General features: G+C 42.8%; 1 protein-coding gene and 1 long non-coding RNA gene across 5 annotated transcripts in view; both read left to right on the forward strand.

The window, feature by feature from the left end:
• The first annotated feature begins 3,501 nt into the window (after positions 1–3,501).
• LOC142830160 (uncharacterized) lies at positions 3,502–16,821 on the forward strand. Its single transcript, XR_012905147.2, has 3 exons — positions 3,502–5,183; positions 12,136–12,247; positions 16,220–16,821. It is a non-coding gene; the product is annotated as an uncharacterized LOC142830160 (long non-coding RNA).
• A 1,527-nt stretch (positions 16,822–18,348) lies between these two features.
• Positions 18,349–20,569, forward strand: part of ARHGAP15 (Rho GTPase activating protein 15) — a 497,535-nt gene continuing 495,314 nt past the window's right edge. The window contains exon 1 of one of the 4 annotated variants that reach the window (XM_075933317.2): positions 18,349–18,671. The gene's annotated coding sequence lies outside the window, so the exon portion shown is untranslated. The remainder of the gene's footprint in view (positions 18,672–20,569) is intronic. The other 3 variants (XM_075933318.2, XM_025191035.3, XM_075933316.2) reach the window with 3 other exon arrangements.

Consider the following 20,569-nt stretch of genomic DNA (forward strand, 5'->3'; position numbering starts at 1 on the left):
ATAAGGAACAAATCCTGCATTCAAAATGGAAACATTTGTTACTTTATGACTTGATTGCACAATTTGGTGCATATAGCCACTGAGGGCAGTTAAGCAGAGTACTATTGGTTTGTTACTTGCATTTTACAGAAAGATTTTCAATATGTTGCCGTCATATATCCATCAAACTTCCTTTTGCTATGACACAGAAGAGGAATAGTATATCATTTTTCAAAGTGCCATCAAGATGGGAATAAGATTTATACAGGCTTATAAAGTATGCATACTTTCTTATCATTGCTAGTGCGATAAATGGGAGGTGTACTATCCTTTTATGGACATCCCAGCCATTCAGTTAACTAAATTGCCTGTAAGGGTTAAAACTACAGACAGTGGGTCCTAGAGAGTCTTCAGGAGTGCTAGGGAGCAGAAAGTTTTGGCAGGAAGCCAGGAGAGCCAATGAAGCATTGATCTTCCTGTTGCAGTCTTTGTATGTAAGTTTATCAAATACTTTCACAAAAAATACCGAATATGGCAGGAAATTTTTTTTTTAAAAGGACCAAAGTTGTTGAGCAAAAACAAAAACTGGGTGACCGAAGTTGTTGGGGAAAAAATGCACCAAAAAAGGGTCACTGTGCCTTTAAATCCCCGCACTCCCCGCTCCCCCCGCCCCTGCCAGTTGTGGCAGTGGAAGAATGTCCCAAGCGGCCTTCTGTCCAGGAAAAACACCTGGCAAGCCTATTTATGGCCAGAGTGGAGCTGGACTGAGCCAGGAAACAAGGCATGGAATATCCAGAGACATCCATACCTAGGGAAGGATTAACCCTTGGAATAACAGATATGTGACAAGAATAGGAAATATTTAGTCAGATACAATCACATTATTTTCTTTCTTTTTGTATTTGTTGGATTTCTCTGTGCTAAGCCCATGTGACCTCCCTCTTCTCACCCTAGCCGTGCACGCTGTGACTTTAAACTGAATCACAGGGAAGCAATTCTCTGTGGTTTTAATCTTTTTTTCCCCCAGTTACTCTGTAACACCTAACAAGCAGGTTTGTTTTCTTTGTTTTGCTAGTAAAAATCACCTTTTTAATACCATGATTGGATTCCTGTGTCCTACAAGGCAGGAGGTTCTATGTGTACATACCTAAGACTGCAACGACAGCTATTAAGAAGTCACAGGGTGGGTTTTTTTTTAAAGCTTTCTCCAGAGGGAGGGTTAAAGAGCTTGAGGGTACCTTACAGGAAGAAATTCCCAAATTTGTGATCATGGGTTCCCAAAGAGGTTTTTGAATTTGGGTGATGGCAGGGTATCATCCAAGGTCAGGGAATCTGAGTCTATGGGGAGTTTTTAAACAGAAGCCTTTAGTGGCAGGATTTTTTAAAGTCTCTTATGGCTCTCCATTTTTTGTACTCAAGTGCTAGAGTGGGGAACAGCCTTGACAACCAGGTAGAAATACGAAGATGTATGTGAAAATTATCCCAGTAATTTCTTAGTTAAAGCATATCTTGGATTAAAAGAGTGTGCACGCACGCACGCACGCACACACACACACACACACACACACACACACACACACAAACACACAAAACCAGCTGGTGATTCATCCAAAATTTGAAAATAATTACCATCCCTGATGGGCCTCCAACCTGTCCCAATCTAGGAAGTCCTGAAATGTAGCACTTGCAACATCTCGTAGGGAGTTCAGAGCACCAACAAAACTCTCTCATAAAACTAAGAACATGACTTACAGTGAAGAGAGTGTTGTCTAGTGGTCCCAGCAGAAGGATGGTATGGGACTCCCAAGTCCAACTTATAAGAATACATGTGCATTCTGAAGCTTGTTGGCAGTCAATGATTGTAAAATAAAAGATTCTATTGATGAGATACCATTTTTTAAAGTGGCAAACCCAAGCCTTTGTAGTTAAGATTTCTGTGAGATAGTCTAAGTAAAGAGAATAGTGTGGTACAGTCAAATATTATGAATCAGTAACTGTTTGCTAGTTTGTTTATTTCAATGGAATCCACTGTAGAAGTGTAAAGTGTCACTCAAAACAAATAAACAATTTCTCATACAGGAAATAGAAAGATAAGAATGGAAGTGTCACTCAACTAAAAATTTGCTAATACACTCTATTAGGATGCCCCCAAAATGCACTATTTTAATCTTGCATGTAGTAAATAAAATGTCTCCATATGGGGTTACATGTGGTTGACTTCTGTGTGCAGAAGTGGTTGCCCCATTCTCAACAAAAAAAGATACACTGGAATTGGAAAGGTCCAGAAAAGGGCAACAAAAATGCTATTTTTAGCCTACAGGAGCAGTTCTGATCTTCGCAACTATGGAATTTGGAAATATCTGCACTTCTGCAAAGATACTGCTATACTTTCCTATACTTCCTTCCCAGAAAGCAGGATGCAGGTCTCTTGAGAGAAGTTAGTTGTTCATGAAGCACATGCTAGGTATCATTGTCATAGTCTCTGTAGCCAGGTCTACACTAAAGGTTGACTTAAAAGTTGCAATTTCAGCTACAATAATTAGGTAGCTGGAGTCAGTGTATCTTAAATTGCATTTTCATGCCATCCACACATAAGAATGGCCGTACTGGGTCAGACCAAAGGTCCATCTAGCCCAGTATCCTGTCTGCCGACAGTGGCCAGCACCAGGTGCCCCAGAGAGGGTGAACCGAAGACAATGATCAAGTGATTTGTCTCCTGCCATCCCTCTCCAGCCTCTGACAAACAGAGGCCAAGGACACCATTTTATCCCCCGGCTAATAGCCTTTTATGGACCTAACCTCCATGAAATTATCTAGCTTCTCTTTAAACTCTATTATAGTCCTAGCCTTCACAGCCTCCTCTGGCAAGGAGTTCCACAGGTTGACTACATGCTGTGTGAAGAAGAACTTTCTTTTATTAGTTTTAAACCTGCTACCCATTAATTTCATTTGGTGTCCTCTAGTTCTTCTATTTAGGGAACTAATAAATAACTTTTCTTTATCGGCTCTCTCCACACCACTCATGATTTTATATACCTCTATCATATCCCTCTCAGTCTCCTCTTTTCTAAACTGAAAAGTCCCAGTCGCTTTAACCTCTCCTCATATGGGACCTGTTCCAAACCTGTAATCATTATAGTTGCCCTTTTCTGAACCCTCTCCAAGGCCAAAATATCTTTTTTGAGGTGAGGAGACCACATCTGTACACAGTATTCAAGATGTGGGCGTACCATAGTTTTATACAGGGGCAGTAAGATATTCTGTGTCTTATTTTCTATCCCTTTCTTAATAATTGCTAGCATCCTATTTGCCTTTTTGACCGCCGCTGCACACTGTGTGGAAGTTTTCAGAGAACTGTCCACGATAACTCCAAGATCTCTTTCCTGATTTGTCGTAGCCAAATTAGCCCCCATCATACTGTATGTATAGTTGGGGTTATTTTTCCCGATGTGCATTACTTTACACTTATCCACATTACATTTCATTTGCCATTTTGTTTCCCAATCACTCATTTTAGTGAGATCTTCTTGGAGTCCCTTAGGCTATGTCTAGACTGCAAGCCTCTTTCGAAAGAGGCTTTTTCGAAAGATACTTTTGAAAAAGCCTCTTTTGAAAAAGAACATCTAGACTGCCAGCGGAACTTTCGAAAAAGCAAGCCGCCTTTGAAGTAGGAATAAGAGCCTCCGGAAAAGGGCGCTTTTTCCGGAGGATCGGGGCCAGTGTAGACGCTCTTTTCCGGCTTTTCTAAAAGCCAGAAAAAAGCGGCGGACATTTTTATTTAAATGCCGCGGGGGATATTTAAATCCCCCGCGGATTTCCCTACTACGATAGCTGAAATTAACATGCCCCTTCCAGAAAAGGGGCCAGTGTAGACGTAGCCCAGATGTGGCCTCACCAGTGCGGAATAAAGGGGAAAAATAACTTTTCTACATCTGCTGGAAATGATCTTTCTAATGCACCCTAATATCCCATTAGCCTTCTAAGCTACAAGAGCACACTGTTGACTCCATATTCAGCTTCTCATCCACTGTAATCACCAGATCCTTTTCTGCTGAACCTCTGCTTAGCCAGTCGGTCTCCAGCCTGCAAAAATGCTTGGGATTTTTCCATCCCAAGTGCAGGACTCTGTACTTGTCCTTGTTGAACCTCAGCAGATTTCTTTTGGCTCAATCCTCCAATTTGTCTAGGTCACTCTGGACCCTTTCTCTGCCCTCCAATGTATCTACCTGTCCCCCTAGCTTAGTGTAATCCATCACCTCATCCATGTGATTAATAACAATATAGAACAAAACTGGCTCTAGAACCTATCCTTGAGGCACTCGAACCAACTGCCAACCAGACATTGAGCCATTGATCACTACCCATTGGGCCTGACAATCTAGCCAGCTTTCTATCCACCTTAAACCTCCATTTATCCAATTCATACTTCCTTAACTTTCTGGCAAGAATATTGTGGGAGACTGTATCAAAAGCTTTGTTAAAGTCAAGGTATATCATATCCACTGACTTCCCCATGTCCACAGAGCCAGTTACCTCATCAGAAGCTAATCAGATTGGTCAGGCATGACTTGCCCTTGGTGAATCCATGTTGACTATTCCTGATTAATTTCCCCTCTTCCAAATGCTTCAAAATGGATTCCTTCCCTTCGCTCAAGTTTAAAAACAGCTGTGACCTGTTCTGGGTTCCTCAGGTGTTTTCTCCTCATGGAGGCATGGTCCAGGCCACTGCTTCCTGTGGCTCCCCTTGGCTGGAAATGGTGGACCAGAATCAATGGGAGCTGCGAGGCTCCGTGGCTATAGACCCATTTGGTAAACAAAATGGCATGGGCCTGCTAGAGGCTTTCCCAAAGTGGCCCCACAGCCCACTAGTGAGAAACACTAGTGTAGACTGTGCAGTAAGTGGACTTAAAGGTATGTTAATTCCAACTATGTTATTCATATAGCTGGAATTGTGTGTGTTAGGTTGACTTTCAGTTGTAGTGTAGATGTAGCCCTTGGAAATATCCACTATCATTAAACACAAATATTATAGTATTATAGGGTCAACCCTATGGTCAACCCATGGTTAAGTAGCTCATTCAGAGTTGATGGATAATCAAATATCCTTACCGCATCTAATTTTCCCTTATTGCTAATTGCATAGGTGTTTTATCAGATGAAGCTTCACATACTACAACAGAGTTGGAAAACATTGCTGAGAATGGGTGACTTGGAAAAAGAAATATCTCTTTATTCACATTTACAAATTAAACCTATTAGTTGTGGATTATTGTTCCACATTGGGAATGGAAATGGGGTTAGTGCCTCATATCACGTGCCCGATAGCTTGGAGCAATGAATTATAAAAGTCTGATCTTTGAGGAAGGTAGATTTATAACACAACACTTTTTTCCCTATTTCTTGCACTTTCTTGTTTCAGCTGAGATGAAAACTAAAATATTAAAATACCCTCGAAAGTCTGGAGAAAAGCCTAACTTGAGTCAGTATTATAAACATGCAGACAATGGAATCTATTATCCTGAGGTTTTCTGAATGAGTCTTATTTAGCAACTGGGACCAAAAAAACCCTCCAAACTTCTTAAAGTTCACCCATTACTAAATCAGTCTGATCACACTGTAACAATTTTTTTCTTGATGTTATTCTTGTGAAAATCAGAGTCTTGAATTTTAATGACATTCATTAAAATGAATGTAGTGCATGACTTTTGTTTTGAATCAGAAGAATCTTTGAAAAGTAACTGCAAAATACAGGGTTTTATAAAACTGTCCTGGAAAAAGATAGGCATAAATGTATTGAAAATAACATTTTACCTCTTGTTAAATATTCTTATTATATATATACAATCTTTTTCTGGAGACCTATGAGATTTGGCTGTGTCTTCTAATTTTTTTTCATATTTAGAGAATCTGTAAAAACTGGTTTAATTTCATCAAATCAAACAGTCAATGAAAGCTAAGGCATTAGCTCTGAAATAAGACATCAGTTTTGCAGGGCTATACATCCTTTGAACTTAGATGACATTGTCTCAGAGGACAAGATGTTTGATGAGTTTTATACTTTAAAGCCTCTAGTAGGAAAAATTAGTCTGGAATCTGTTTCTGTAGAATGGGGGGAAAATCATTCAGTCTTCAAAAGATCAGGAAAAAAGTCATTTTCTTTTTCCCTTAAGTATCTTTCTTTCAAATGCTTATATTGGAAGACATTCAACAGTCATTAATTTAGGGGCTTATTCTCCTAGTGATTCAGGGGGGATTTGTGTGCACCCTGCCCTGAATATTAAGGAGAGAGGGAAAAGCTATAGAATGGAAGGAAAAAGGAATCTATTGTTAAAATGATTTTATAAAGTGACTGCTTACTATTTTTATTCTATTAATATAATATAAACTGATACCACATTTAAAATTTCAGTAAGCTGTAATACATCTGCTAGATCTGACAGGAGGTACTGTTGTGTAGTGACTGAACTATAATATTATTTTATAGAACAGTGGTAACTACTGTCTGGATTTAAGGATTAGGATTATTCTGCATTCAGGCCCCAGTTCATCCAGGGGTTTGTGCATGTGCATAGCAACCCGAATAACAACAAGCATAAAGGTATGTACCTCCTTATGTACCTTGATGATCTGGTACATAAAAATCCAGTTTTTCCCAAAACTCAAATCCCAACATAAAAAAAAAATCAGTAGGAGAATCAGCAGAACAAACTGGGAAAGGGGGGGGGGGGACTCTGATGCCTGTGTTATGTAACTACTAGCTAAGGCTACAAAATGGGTATTCTTAACTCAGACATGAACTAAGGAAGGAATTCTTAGAGTTGGGGTGACATGCTAGGAGGCTCTCCTTTCGAAGAATCAGGATGACAATGGGCTGGGAAAACCTACCAGAATTCAAACATAGTCCCCCAAAATGGTTATGGAGACTCTGCCCCAAGGAAAGAAGGATTTTAACTTGAAGCTCTAGGAAGAGATCTGGGGATAACTCTCTCCACAGCAGGATTGACAGAGAACTCTGTTGCTCTGAGGGAGCTGGGAATCTAATAGAAATGGTGTCTCAAGCCTGAAATATGGGTAGAAGCTATGAAAGAGAAAAGGATTTGGGCCTTAATAAATTTCATTCCTAGCATGATGTTAACACTCCTAGTTGGGTGGGCAATGACAAGGGATCTGAGGCATGATGGCTGCAGTGCCCAACCATGAAACAGTATGGTCTGGACCAGGGGTTCTCACACTGAGGGGTTGCAACCTGCTCCGAGGGGTTGCAAGGTGGTTAACTGAGGGATCATAAAATGTCAAATCTTAGAGCTAACACCCCTGAGCTCTCATTAAATTATTTCCCTCCATTTTTAATTTATATAGGGGAGTGTCTTACTCAGAGGCTTGCTGTATGAATGGGATCCCCAATACAAAAAAATTGAAACCACTGTTCTGAGGTGTACCTTTCATTCTCTCTCTTTTCTTCCCCACCTCTTGTAATTCCTTAAAACAAACAAACTTCCTCAAAAACACTCCCTTAGTTTTGTCTTTCTGAAAACTTGCTTGCCACTTCTGATCCCATAATAGTGCCATAGTAGTTTAGAAAGTATGGCAAAAGTTGGACATTATGGGATGATCCATTGATGTGGCTAAGGAGCACACAGCATACGGGAATGAGGATGCTTTAATTTATACCAATAGCCTCTAGGGAATCATCATAGTAAACAGTATCGGTCGTGTTTTTCCCTCCCATCTCCCACAGTGGCAGAAGAGAGGGTGTCAGAGCAACTATCCCAGCTATTTAACTTTACAAGAACCCTTTTTGCTGGAGTGATCCTCTCATGACCATTTACACCTTAGCTACAGAATGTGCCAGTGGGATAGTGGCAGTTTGTGATATGCCAGTCTAGACACAGAGGGTACATCTACACTTGCTCCCTGTTTCGAGCTAGTGATGCAAATGTAGCTGACAGAAATTGCTAATGAAGCGGGGATTTAAATATCTCGGGCTTCATTAGCATAATGCCACCCGCGCATTATTCCACTCAACAGCTGATTTGAACCGGGAAGTGCGCTCTGGGATGCGTTAGTTTGAATCAAACCCTTTGATTCAAACTAACGTTACTCCTTCATTTTTCATTCTGGATCAAATGGAGCTACTTGTTTCAAGCAGGAAAGACCTTACAACTTTTTTCATAAAGTTGATGGTGAATCCACTAAAATCTAGTGAGCTGGTCTGTCTTCCTCCTCCTGTTTTCAGCTCAGCTGGAGTAGCACAGCCTCTTCTGGGAGCTGTGCCAGCTTTTGGCAACAAGAAAAGCAAACTACCCTGTCTCCACAAAGAAGTTTCTCTTACTCTTGCTTTATTTCTTTCCCTTTGTTTTGTTTTCATTTTCCTGGAGGTGGCATCCACGCAGTTCAGATGTCATATATTGTGGTATGGGTGGGAACAAAGACTCCAGAGAGACTACAACATAGGTAAATAATTTACAAGTAATAGTCCACAAGTGACACAAATAGTTGGCATTGCTGCCAAGTGTGGTGTGAACTGCATTAGCTCTTCATGTACCTTGCAGCACAGTATCTAGACTTCTTATTGAGTCTCTTTATAGCATTTGATGCAAACAGAAATATCCTGGAACATATCAGATTTTTCCTCTCAAAAAGAACCAAGTGGCAACTGGTCCTTGTCAGTGGAATCCTACATTGCTCAGCCTTCTCCCTCATGCTATTCACTCTCCATATAAAATCACTGAGACAGTGGTAGAAACAGCATGGGCTGAAGTGCCAGAAGCATACCATAAATAACTATAATTTCTATCATGTCTTTTTCAAGTATAAATTCAGCATATTCCAGCTTTCTCAACACCTATTTGCAATGATTACTTGTATGGAGAATAGCTGGTCACAGTTCAACCCAGTTAATGCTGGTAGGAGGAGAAAAGCATTTTGAAGAAGTCTTTTAATTGAACCTGACTGCTACCTTCTCTGTGGAGCCATATATTAAAGTATGGTGAAACAATCTTTCTTTTTCTTTTAAAGAAGTCCTTTATTGTGTGATGTCAAGTTACCTTTTTAATGCTTTTGTACTCCTGCTTTTAGCACACAAAGATCTAACATCACATATGTTTTCACTGCATTTTAAGATTGTATGTTGCTAAACCAAGTCACTGGCCTTTAAAATATCTGACAGTAGCCCAAAGTAAGAGGTGCATAATCTGAAATACAGTACAGCTGAAATTGATATTGTATAACATTTTATTTTATTTTATTTTTATTACCACTGACTTCAGATTTTCTAGGATGAAAAATATAAAAAAGATGAATAATTGGATTTGTTTGACCTGGGGAAATAAGGGGTGTAAGAATAGGGCAATATACCTTTGGGATTGAGAAGTATACACTGGAGGGAGTGCTGAATTTTATTGTTTACTCTTCCTTGTATAAGTGAAAGCTAACAGAATATACTGATCAGTAAGATATAAAGTTTTCATATAACTCCACTCTAAACATCTAGCCCACTTCAAAAGGTATAGCTTTTGTCTTATACTGAAATCAGCACCAAAAGATGCTCTAATTTCAGCCTAGGCAACTTTTTCCAAGAATGTGAGTGCCACCTCCTTCAGTGTATGTTTCTCATCTGAAGTCACTCCATAATTTAGATCTTCAGGGTGCTATATATTGAACTGTTGCAACTGCTGTATAGGAAAGGCATTTTTTACCATACATAACTTCTGAGGACTTAAGATTGTTTTTAAACTCTTATCACATCTCTTTGTACTTTAAGCTAAAGGTGTGATGTAAATAAGACCTCACATGTAATTTTAAGAATATGATGATTTCCTCTTGTGACTTTATCACAGTTCAGGGCAACTACACCTGCATTCCTCCTCCTTTATCCAGCAAGGCACCCACCATAGGCTCCAACACTTCAAACATTACCTCTCTTGAGCAGAGTCCCACTGCTCTCTCCTTCGTGACCAGAAGTTTTTTTAGCTGCAGTTTCCTACCTGCCCTGAGAGTTCCAAGCAAGTCAGACTGCCTAAGCAGGCCTCTCTCTGCACTTTACTTTATTCTCAGAGGCTATAAATGGCATAATTGCCCTAAGTTACCACACAGTCCTTTTAAAGCAAGCACATTTATTCTTATGATTAAAGCATTACAGAGAAAATATTAAAAATGTAAAAGAACCAACACATATGCTAACAAGTATACCAAAATCCCCTCTCCGCTCTCCTTTGCAATACTAATGAACACAGGTTTTTCTGTGATTACAGGTTCTACCAGCTGTTACCTCAGAACATATACCTCTACACATAGGTTAGCTTTTCCTTTGTGTGTAGCTCTTGTCCTTGATCGTCAGAGATCTTTAATTGTTAGCCTGTTAGAAAATGTTTGTCAACTCAGGGCTTTTTTGAAGAACACTCAAAATATGGTAAATATTAACTAATTTATGATAGAATGTGAGCAACATTTAGGATTAAATATTTTACTTCCTTGAATTTTAGAAAATCTTTGATAAATTATTTTGATATTTCAGTTAAATTCTTGCAAAGCAAAACTTTGGAGCTTTCTCCCGCTCTGTCATCACAATTTTCTTTCAACCCAGAGTCAACTGTAGCTCTAAAAAGTGCCTTTTAGGAGCTTGCTGCCTTAGTGGGACATACCTATTAGCTCCTGCCAAGATTGAAGTGAATGAAAGCTGTTAACTTCCTGACTCACATAGGATATTCAATGTCCTATGTGAAATTAGTCGATCCAGTTTCTATTATTCATATCACATGTCACAGTGTGTTTAGCATGGATTCACTTCCTTGTTAGCTATCTTAGCAGAGACCAAGAGACTGAATAGACAAAAACGGCGAGGAGTCCTGTGGCACATTATAGACTAACAGAAGTGCTGAGAGCATAAACTTTCGTGGGCAAAGACCCTCTTCATTCGATGCATGATGAAGTGGGTCTTTGCCCATGAAAGCTTATGCTCCAAACACTTCTGTTAGTCTATAAGGTCCCAAAGGACTCCTCACCACTTTTGCAGATTCAGACTAACACGGCTACCCCTCTGAATAGACAAAAAATATTAGATACCCTGTCACCCTTGGAAATTATCAGTCCATAGCAGGGCTCAGACACAGTACCCAGAAACATGAAGAATCATGTGTTCCTACTGCCTGTGTTTATTACTTATCCTGCAGGCAAATAGTATACTTCAGTTTGTGAAAACTCCCAGGCAATCAGTATCCTCAATCAGCTTTAAGACATCATAGGATATTAGTCTATATACCCTGTAACAATATATCTTCTGCTTTCAGTTGTGATTCATTTGTATTCAGATGCCTACTACCTGCCTCAAACAGCATATCAGTAATGGCTGTAGCCATGAGATGAAGAATAATCAAACTGAATTTTTTTCAAATGCCAGGTACTAGGCATCCGGAGGAGGACATTTGTGTACCCCTTGCTTTCACTTGCCTACATAGTCATACAGGAGTAGAGCTACTGAGCAGCAACCTGTTTCAAATAATGCTGCTTTGGGTTTTGTTTCCTGTTTAGCTTACCTAGCATTTTAGAACTTTCCCATTCTGACTAAACTGGCTTTACATGCACGTCTAACATATTTTCAGGGTTTCACAGATCACACAAAGGAGCTTGTACTGCACAAGTTTAGGTAATATGTAAAGCTATCACCTCTTTATAGCATTTTGGCAATCCTGTCAGCTGGATGCTAGAGAAATTAGGAGAAAGTAATGTAGCAACAGCAATTCTGCCTTTCACTGCACATTTAACATTTTCAATTAATTTTCACCAGAGAATGGCATTTTTCTGGTTATCATATAGCACAACCATAGTTTACTAAACAGTTGCCTGAAATGTTACTACATGTATCATACAAAATTTCTGAAAGTTGGTTCAGATTTTTGTAGTAAAGTAAATGTAAGTATTCTATTTTATTTGTACATCATTCGTCCACAAATAAGTACTATATAAAGCTGATGAAAATGTTTTCTGTTGTACAAAAATCTGAGCAAAATTCATCTAGTTATCTGAGAAATAAATAATTTCCTCAGATTTGTTAGATTTCACAACATAGTTTAAAATTGCATTATTTATAAACCAACTCTCAATAAATTACAAAAGATTAGTGTTTGCTGCTGAATTTTCAATCTCTTTACTTTTTAGGCATTCACAGATGAAAAGTTCAGATACTTTATAAGAAATAAATGGAAACCAATGTGAGGTCTATATTCCACTTACTTTCCACTGTGACCCCCATAAAAGCTTCACATTCCCTGTGAGTATGAACAAAACTTCAGATTTTTTGCTAACCAATTCACTTCAAATCAATTGCTAAAATATTACAGCTGAAAATGGTGAAATTCTTCCTCAGGCAGAAATCAAGCAGAGATTCCATCCTCTTGCTGCAAAGGCTAGCATTTTGCCTGGAAAACCTGTCAGTAAGAACTCTGCATGGAACTAAAGTAGAGTCCTGCAGTGCCATTGGATAGGAATGGGGGCATATTCCAGGGCAAGATGGTACTAGGATTAAATGTCCTCTAAATATAGTTCCTACAGTCATACCTTGTAACCAGAGCAATTTGCTCAGTGTTACCTTCAAAGCCTTGTTCAGTTCCATTCCTGCATCTGTTACCCGGGGTTCTTTCAACTCAAACCTCTTGGTAACTTTTACTCTCTGTGAGGTGGTGTCAGGAAATAATTCAGGGGAGACATGGTCGTCCGACTGATAGATGGATGGTACAAACAGGACAACACAAAAGTGCTTTCACTTAAAACTAAACTTTACTTAGTCTCAAGCACTTACACATGTCCACAACAGGTTAGTAAAACATTCCTCACCCTCAATAATTACCGAAGTTGAATGTGGCTCTCAAGTGACACCGGGCAGGCTTCTGATGGCTAGCCTTCCGTCTGCTGGTGGGGACGAAGATGCATCCAGTCAGGGCTAGACTTAGGCCAATTCGCCTGATTCCCCCAAATGGGGCTCCGCACTTAAAGGGGCCCTGCACCCTGAACCTGGAAGTGTACCGGGCACTATGGGCAGCGAGTTAATAGTCAGAGCCAGGGGCCCTGCTCCAGCAATATTTGGAGCTGGGTCTCTCCCCCAGCTCTGCATGGAGCAGTCCTTGGTCCCAGGCCCCCACCTGCCAGACTCCCCACGCATCCTCCCACCCGCCCCCAGAGCATCCCCCTCAGCCCTGGACCGTCCCTGCCATGCACGATTCTCAGTGAGGCTCCCCCTTGCTGGCTGCTGCTTGCTGCTGCTGCACCGTGTTTACAGGTGAGCAGGGAGGATGTCCAGGTGTGACGTGATGTCACGGCCCAGGACTTTAAAACTCCTCGGCGCTGAGTGTTCTAGCTCCGGATTTGGAGACTGGGGCCTGAGCACAGACTCCAGCCCTGCAAAGTGGCTAGCCTAGTTCGAACTAGCGGGGTAATGTATGCATACCGCACTTGCTAATGAAGCCCGGGATTTGAATTTCCCGGGCTTCATTAGCATAAGCGGGGAGCCGCCATTTTTAAATCCCCGCTGCTTCGAACCCCGTGTAGCGCGGCTACACGGGGCTCGAACTAGGTAGTTCGGACTAGGGTCCTATTCCGAACTACCGTTACTCCTCGTGAAACGAGGTGTACCGGTAGTTCGGAATAGGCACCCTAGTCCGAACTACCTAGTTCGAGCCCCGTGTAGCCGCGCTACACGGGGTTCGAAGCAGCGGGGATTTAAAAATGGCGGCTCCCCGCTTATGCTAATGAAGCCCGGGAAATTCAAATCCCGGGCTTCATTAGCAAGTGCGGTATGCATACATTACCCTCCTAGTTCGAACTAGGAGGGTAGTGTAGACATACCCCAAGAGACAGGATGGAGAAGAGACAAATGCCAGGGGGCCAAGTGCAGACAATGAGGAAAAGGTCAGGACGGGAAGTGTCAGTGGGAGAGGGGACACTGGTGATGGGAGAGGAGAGGGGAAGGGCATTGGGGATTGGAGGGGGAGGTGCTGGGAGAAGGCTTGACAGAAGGGGTAGGCATGAGGAAGGTGGGGTTGGCGCAAGTCCTGTGTGAGGGCACAGGGGCATGAGGGTAATGGGAGCAGAGGGTAGTGAGGGGATGGGCATAAGGGAAAAAAGGGCAAAGGGGGCAGAGGCAGTGAGGGAAGGGGGGCACCAGGAGGGTGCAGGGCTAAGGGAAGGTGCAGGTGCCAGGGGTTTCTGAGGGTGAAGAAGAAGGGCAGACATCTGCAGGGGAGGGACCAGCACCAGAGGAGAGAGGTGAGGGAGGTGTTAGAAGAAGGGATGAGGAGGGCTAGGTCACATGATCAGACTGGGGCTACTGGAGGAGTGGGCACCGGAGGAGAGAAGGGCTGGTGGAGGGGGGGCAAGTCTTAGGAAGGCTGAGGACAGTGAGAAGGGCAGGAGTCAGGACAGCAGAGGAGGGTGAGGGGCTGGGGGGCAGCAGGCACCAGGCACCAGGGGGGTTGATGGAGCAAGGGAAGGAGACATGGCAGCAGAGGGGAAAGGTAAATATTTATTAATAACTTGGGTGCCACAATGGCACATCCAAGCAAGTCACATGAATTCGGTACTGGTGCACAACACAAAATTCATTCTGCTCATGGGAGGAAACTCTTAGAGGGAACACTTGCCCCTCCCCCCTCCCGCAGCCTCTCCACCCCTGCATTAATGTCACACACATTGGATTAATGCAATTGCAGGATAGTTGCATGGGAGGAGGGGTTGGGGGGGCCAAATTAATCCCTATTGGTAGGAGGATGGTGGGAAAAGTCCTTGGGTTGGGGGTCACATAACACTTTTTACTTTTGGTCATGTGCCCATCTTTTCCAGAGAGGGTTACCTCCAGGGGCATGGCTAATGGGGGGCAGGGGCGTGGTTAACAGGGGTCAGGAGTATGGCTAATGGAGGGGGTTAAAGTGCATTTTAAAAAAATTCTTTGGGAGCACACCCTAATGAAATGTGCTGCACACGCCTATACTGAGGACTGTGGGCAGTTATGCCACAGGGTCACCCAACTATCACTCTTAGGGTGTGTCTAGACTACATGCCTCCTTCGACGGAGGCATGTAGATTAGCCAGATCGGAAGAGGGAAATGAAGCCGCGATTAAAATAATCGCGGCTTCATTTAAATTTAAATGGCTGCCCCGATCTGCCGATCAGCTGTTTGTCGGCAGATCGGGGGAGTCTGGACGCGATGCCCCGACAAAGAAGCCTTTCTTCATCGACACAGGTAAGCCTCGTGAAACCAGGCTTACCTGTGTCGATGAAGAAAGGCTTCTTTGTCGGGGCATCGCGTCCAGACTCCCCCGATCTGCCGACAAACAGCTGATCGGCAGATCGGGGCAGCCATTTAAATTTAAATGAAGCCGCGATTATTTTAATCGCGGCTTCATTTCCCTCTTCCGATCTGGCTAATCTACATGCCTCCGTCGAAGGAGGCATGTAGTCTAGACACACCCTTAGTCTGCTCTCATTGCTCACCTATGACATCCAAAATTCCCAGTTCTCTGATGACAAGACTAAGGGGCTGGGAGAGGGAAAAAGACACAAGATGAAGGCCAGGATGGGTGACAAAGGTTAACAGGTGGGAGGCGGCTAGGGAAAAGGAGGTGGTAGGGAAGGACAGATGGAAGGAGACAAATAGGGATGGTGGATCAATGGGAAGGGTGTTCCAGTATTTTCCCTTATCCTCTCTTCATCCAGTATCCACTCCAGGTCACTGCACAAATCACAGTAATCCCACTCTTTTCTTGGGATGCTCCAGGTTCCCCCAGGTCTTAAGACCCCCTGCGTCTCCTTCTGTAGGGGTATGTCTACACTACAACGTTAATTCGAAATAACAGCCGTTAGTGGGCAGGTGGCTCCAGCTGCGTGACACCCAGGGGCCATGGCCCAATAGGCACATGCATGTGTGAAGAGACCCGACACGCTCCTGACCCCGGGGTGGGACCCAGCAGGACGCTCTCCCTTCACACGCCCCCTCTACACAGAGGAAAGGGACATCTCCCCTCCCCCCCCCCCCCGTCCCAGACACACTATAAACGACACAGGGGCATGGGTGCAGTCTTGGGGCAGCTCCCAGTCCCGGGGAGAGCCAGACATCCTGACCATGGCCTCTGTGAAAGCACAGCGGCTATGATAGTGCAGGACATGGTTGCCCTCACATTGCAGCGGGGAGCTGGGCATCATCCACTGTGTCCCCAGGGAGAACTGACCACTTCTCTTCTTTCTCTCCAGCTGCACCAGCTGCTCATGCAGGGCGCATCACCCCGCCTGGGACATGCTCCCGCACCCGTGGCCTGCTCGGGACTACTACCATGCAGCTGGAGTCCTGGGAGCAGCACCTGAGGGCCCTGCAAGCCCTGCACCGCACCATTCAGGCCTGGATGCTGGAGGACCTGCAGATCTGCCGGGAGCAGCTTGCGGAGGACCAAGCAAGGAACTGTCACCTGCAGACCCTGCTGCAGAGCATGGTGCCCTGTGCCGGTCCTGCACCTGCTGCCCCCCAACTACTGTCCCTCCTCCCACTCCTGCCCCCCTCCCACCTCTTACTCCTCAACCTCCACACCTTCCCCCTCAATGTCCATACCCCCCACCTCAACCTCTGCACCCTCCTCCCCATCCCCCCAGGGATGCCGAGGCCCCCTTCCTCGCCATGCTGGGAGGCGGTTGGCCCAGAGAGACCCCCACCCCTGATCCCTGAGTTTCCCCTCCCCCTTCTTCCCCTTGTTTCTCCCTTTCAGCTCCCTCCTTCCAGTTTTCCCCTTCCCCTCTCCCAGCCTCTCTCCTGCCTCCTTTCCCCCGTCTCCCCACAGTTTCATTCTCCCTCCCCAGTTGTGTTGAATAAAGAGAGTTGTTATTTTTGAAAATACGTGTCTTTTATTTGACATCAGGAAGGGGGGCTAGGGAAGGGTAAGTGGAAGGATGAGAGAGAGGAATGGGGCACAAGCCCCCGGTGGGGCAGACCGGGAAGATTGTTAGCGCTCCTCAGGGTGGAAGCTCTCCCGCAGGGCCCCCTGGATCCTGACATCCCCTCGATGGTCCTCCCAGATGGCAGCCTGCTGGCAACATGTCCACGAGGTGCAGCAGAGTCCCTGGGGGCAGGTCTGGCTCCATGTTGCAGAGTGACGTGGTGCCCCGAGGGCAATCTGAGACACAAATGCTTTGCTGTCCCTCAGCGAGGTAGACCAGCAAGCAGAGAAAGCTGAGAACTGACTGTCGGAGATGGGGGGTTGGGTCCCTTTAAGCACAGACCTCGGCTAGCCTGAGGCAGCAGCCCCCCACACTAAGTCCGACCCTGATGCCCTGCTGGCTCTGGTTCTGGCCAGCCTTACCTTCGATTCAGGGTCCACTCAATGTGAACGTGTTATTTCGAAATAGAAGAATGCTATTTCGAATTAGTTTTTGTGTCTAGATGTGTTATTTTGAATTAGCTTAATTAATGCTGTAGTGTAGACATACCCTTGGTCTCTTAACCACCACCTTCTCCCTTTACCTTCCAATCTCCTACTTTCTTCTGAGGAGATAGGAGTGATTCTTCTAGACTCCCTCCATCTGTTTTTAATGCTCTGGATTTTTTTCTCTCATAGTCATCAGGTGATTTTATGAACATGTGATGTCATTAGCTGTGATGTCATTAGCTAATCTATAGGTGGCTGAAGACAAAAAATATCATAGTATCCTATAAAGAGCATCAAAAGCAGGGTTTTCAGGCTGTGTTTCACAGTCTGAAACGATTAGACATTGCCCTTGTTTTAATGACCCTTTATAGCCAGCCAGGAAATAAGCAGTGGAAGAAGTCTCATCTTTCCCCACTGAATAGAGGAAAGTCATCTGTGTTGGAAAGTGTGGTAGCTATGTATGGATCTATAACATTGCGAAAGGTGCTTGTGTGGAGCTCTTATTATATACACTGTCAAATTTCACCTCCTTAGGTTCACCCTGTTTGGGTGGAGAAATAGATTTGAGACTAACTATAGGTAGTAATCCAGAAAAGTAGATATGTTTGCTTAGTTTTCTAAGAACTGGAACATAGGGATGGGTTAAAATGAAATATTAAAGAATTAGAAATGCTTATCATTATGTGTGTAACAAGCTTGAAGTTGAGACCGATGCAACTTCACTAGGAAACCTTCTGAGTATGGACTGAGCTTTGAAATGTTGTTTTAGAGGCTCCAATTTACTGCACAGTAAGCAGCATGTTTACTAAACATCTATTTTAAAAAATGCATGAGTAGATTTGTTGCAAACTTTTAATTTTAGCACCCAAAGGCTTTAGAAAAGCTAAGAAAAGGGAAGTTGTCTCAGAGCTTAGCAGCACAATTCCTCCTAGCATTTCCTCTTAAATTGCACATTTACCTTCTGCAAAAAGTTAATGCTATTCTCTAGACTTATAATGATTTTAACTGAAAAATCTGTTTGCGTCCTACTGTGCTACCCGTTATCCAAGAGGCAACGTTTTTTCTATAGACTAATTGACTTATCAGTAAGGTGCTTGGCTTCTGCTTTGCAGGAAGTGGTTTTATTTTACTTTTGTTTTACTGTTTTCTTTCTGTCTTTATAAGTTGAGGGAAATTAAACCAATTGCACTCTTTAGACATGTGACCTAGATGTTTTCCGTTTTTAGAAATAGTTAAACTGTTGCAAGTTGATAGCAGTTTGAAAAAAGAAGACGTCCATGATTCTGTAGGTAAGAAACCTTAAATTAACTTTAATGCTATTCATGAAGAATATTGTTAAAGATGTATGATAGGAGGTACTCTTATATATCCTTTCACAGAGACAAATTTAGACACATATTTTAATATTAAATGATTTTATTCCACTTGGCATTTGCTAACTTTAGGACTATGGTATATACAACTCTGGAGTTTGCACAAAAGTATATAGTTATTATAGTCATCAAACAGCCCTTAGTTACCTTCATACAGCTGTGTAATTTAGGGCACAGTTTGGAACTTTATTGTTTAGGGCTAAACTGTTCTGAAAAGGGAGGAAGGAGAATACAAAAAGCCCTTTCCTCCCTGTGAAAGTTAATGTGCTTATTACATGTTGAAGTCATATAGTTCCACAGACTCCAGAAGCTATTGTTACATTCTTTGTACTACAGTACAAGGAGAGTCAACGGCAGTCCCTGCAGTCTAATGAGCTAAGTGACTACTCTCTCCTTGTAATGCCTCATGCTTAAACCATCCCCAAAGGGGTGAGAGATGCAAGCTTATAACTATCGTCTCACCCTATGCTGGCTGGAAAGGGAGAGAGGAGTGCATTGCACCGTTACAAAACCACACTAGTGTAATTTCCCACTGTTGAATTACTGCCATTACGGCAGCACCTGTCACATCAGCAATGGGATTGGTAATGCAGATAGAAGACAGAGTTTTTTAGGCCTACACATACAGAATAGGATGATAAAATATCTGTGCCCCATTACACTAGTGTTTCCTAACATTGTTATAACTGGTAGAACTGCTTCAGTGGAAAGACAATGGTGGGATATTTCCTGGAAGATGTTAATGTGGACAAGGTAAATTGGATGATGCAATATGCACTTTCCTTCTGTACTTAAATCTCCTCAGAGAGGGGCTGCACTTCTGGAATCAGAGTTTCTCCCAGAACTTCCCTTTGGATTGTATCATATTCCCCTTAATATAGCCCTGGGTATAAATGTCACAAACTGGCCCATAATTTTATTCAGAAAAATGATCAGCAAGAGGTACAAATGTTACAATGTTTTAATGATGGTCAGCATTCTAAGAGTTCATTTTGTGGGACAATGTAATAAAGGTTTGGTTTTGGTTAATTTGCATATTATGCAAAATTCACTCATCTAAAAAAATAGCTTTTTTTTCTGGAAATTTGGGTCATAGCTGAGAGAAATCACTCATGGTTTGAAGTTCCCTTTTGAAATTTGCATAATGACTGTATGGCATGTGGAGGATAGGCTTTTTTATTACTGTGGTGACAACTCAACGTTTCTGTGCTTCTCAAAGACAAAAGCATTCTGTGTGTACTAAAGTAGTGAAGGAAAAGACAAGTAACAGTTTATATGAAAAGAGTCTGCATTTGTCTTTTTGATATTTTTAACGTTTACTGTTGCAATTTTTTGTTCATTTTGAAATTCACTTTTTTTGGAGAGTTGCAAATTTTGTTTGAAATCATAAACTTCCTTTTTTTCTTACTTTCCCCAAGGGTAATTGAACTTAAAACATGTTTTTCCCCAGAAAAGAAAGGTTTATGCTCTGTTCTCCAGATGGAGTCTCCATCTACTCAATTACACAAAGCCTTATGCTGGTACATATGGGGTGCTTATATGGTATCTGATAGATAATCCTCTACCACATGTACAAACAGTAGCTACACTGTCTTAATATAGTTAGAAGAGAAACTATTACCATACCATCTCTAAAGTGTGGTAAATGTTGAGTTTGGGATGATGTCTTCTGTGAATTAACAAAGGGAAAATCGTAGCTTGTGTGAGAATGTGACCCCTCTTGCATGTGAATGGAGAATGGGTGGGTGAGTGGGGACTGACAGAAAACTTTGACTATGCCCTGCCCCACCCTCTACACACTATGCTGGCCAGTG

The sequence above is a fragment of the Pelodiscus sinensis genome, chromosome 7 (assembly GCF_052426305.1).
Source record: "Pelodiscus sinensis isolate ZL-2025 chromosome 7, ASM5242630v1, whole genome shotgun sequence".
NCBI lineage: Eukaryota > Metazoa > Chordata > Testudines > Trionychidae > Pelodiscus > Pelodiscus sinensis.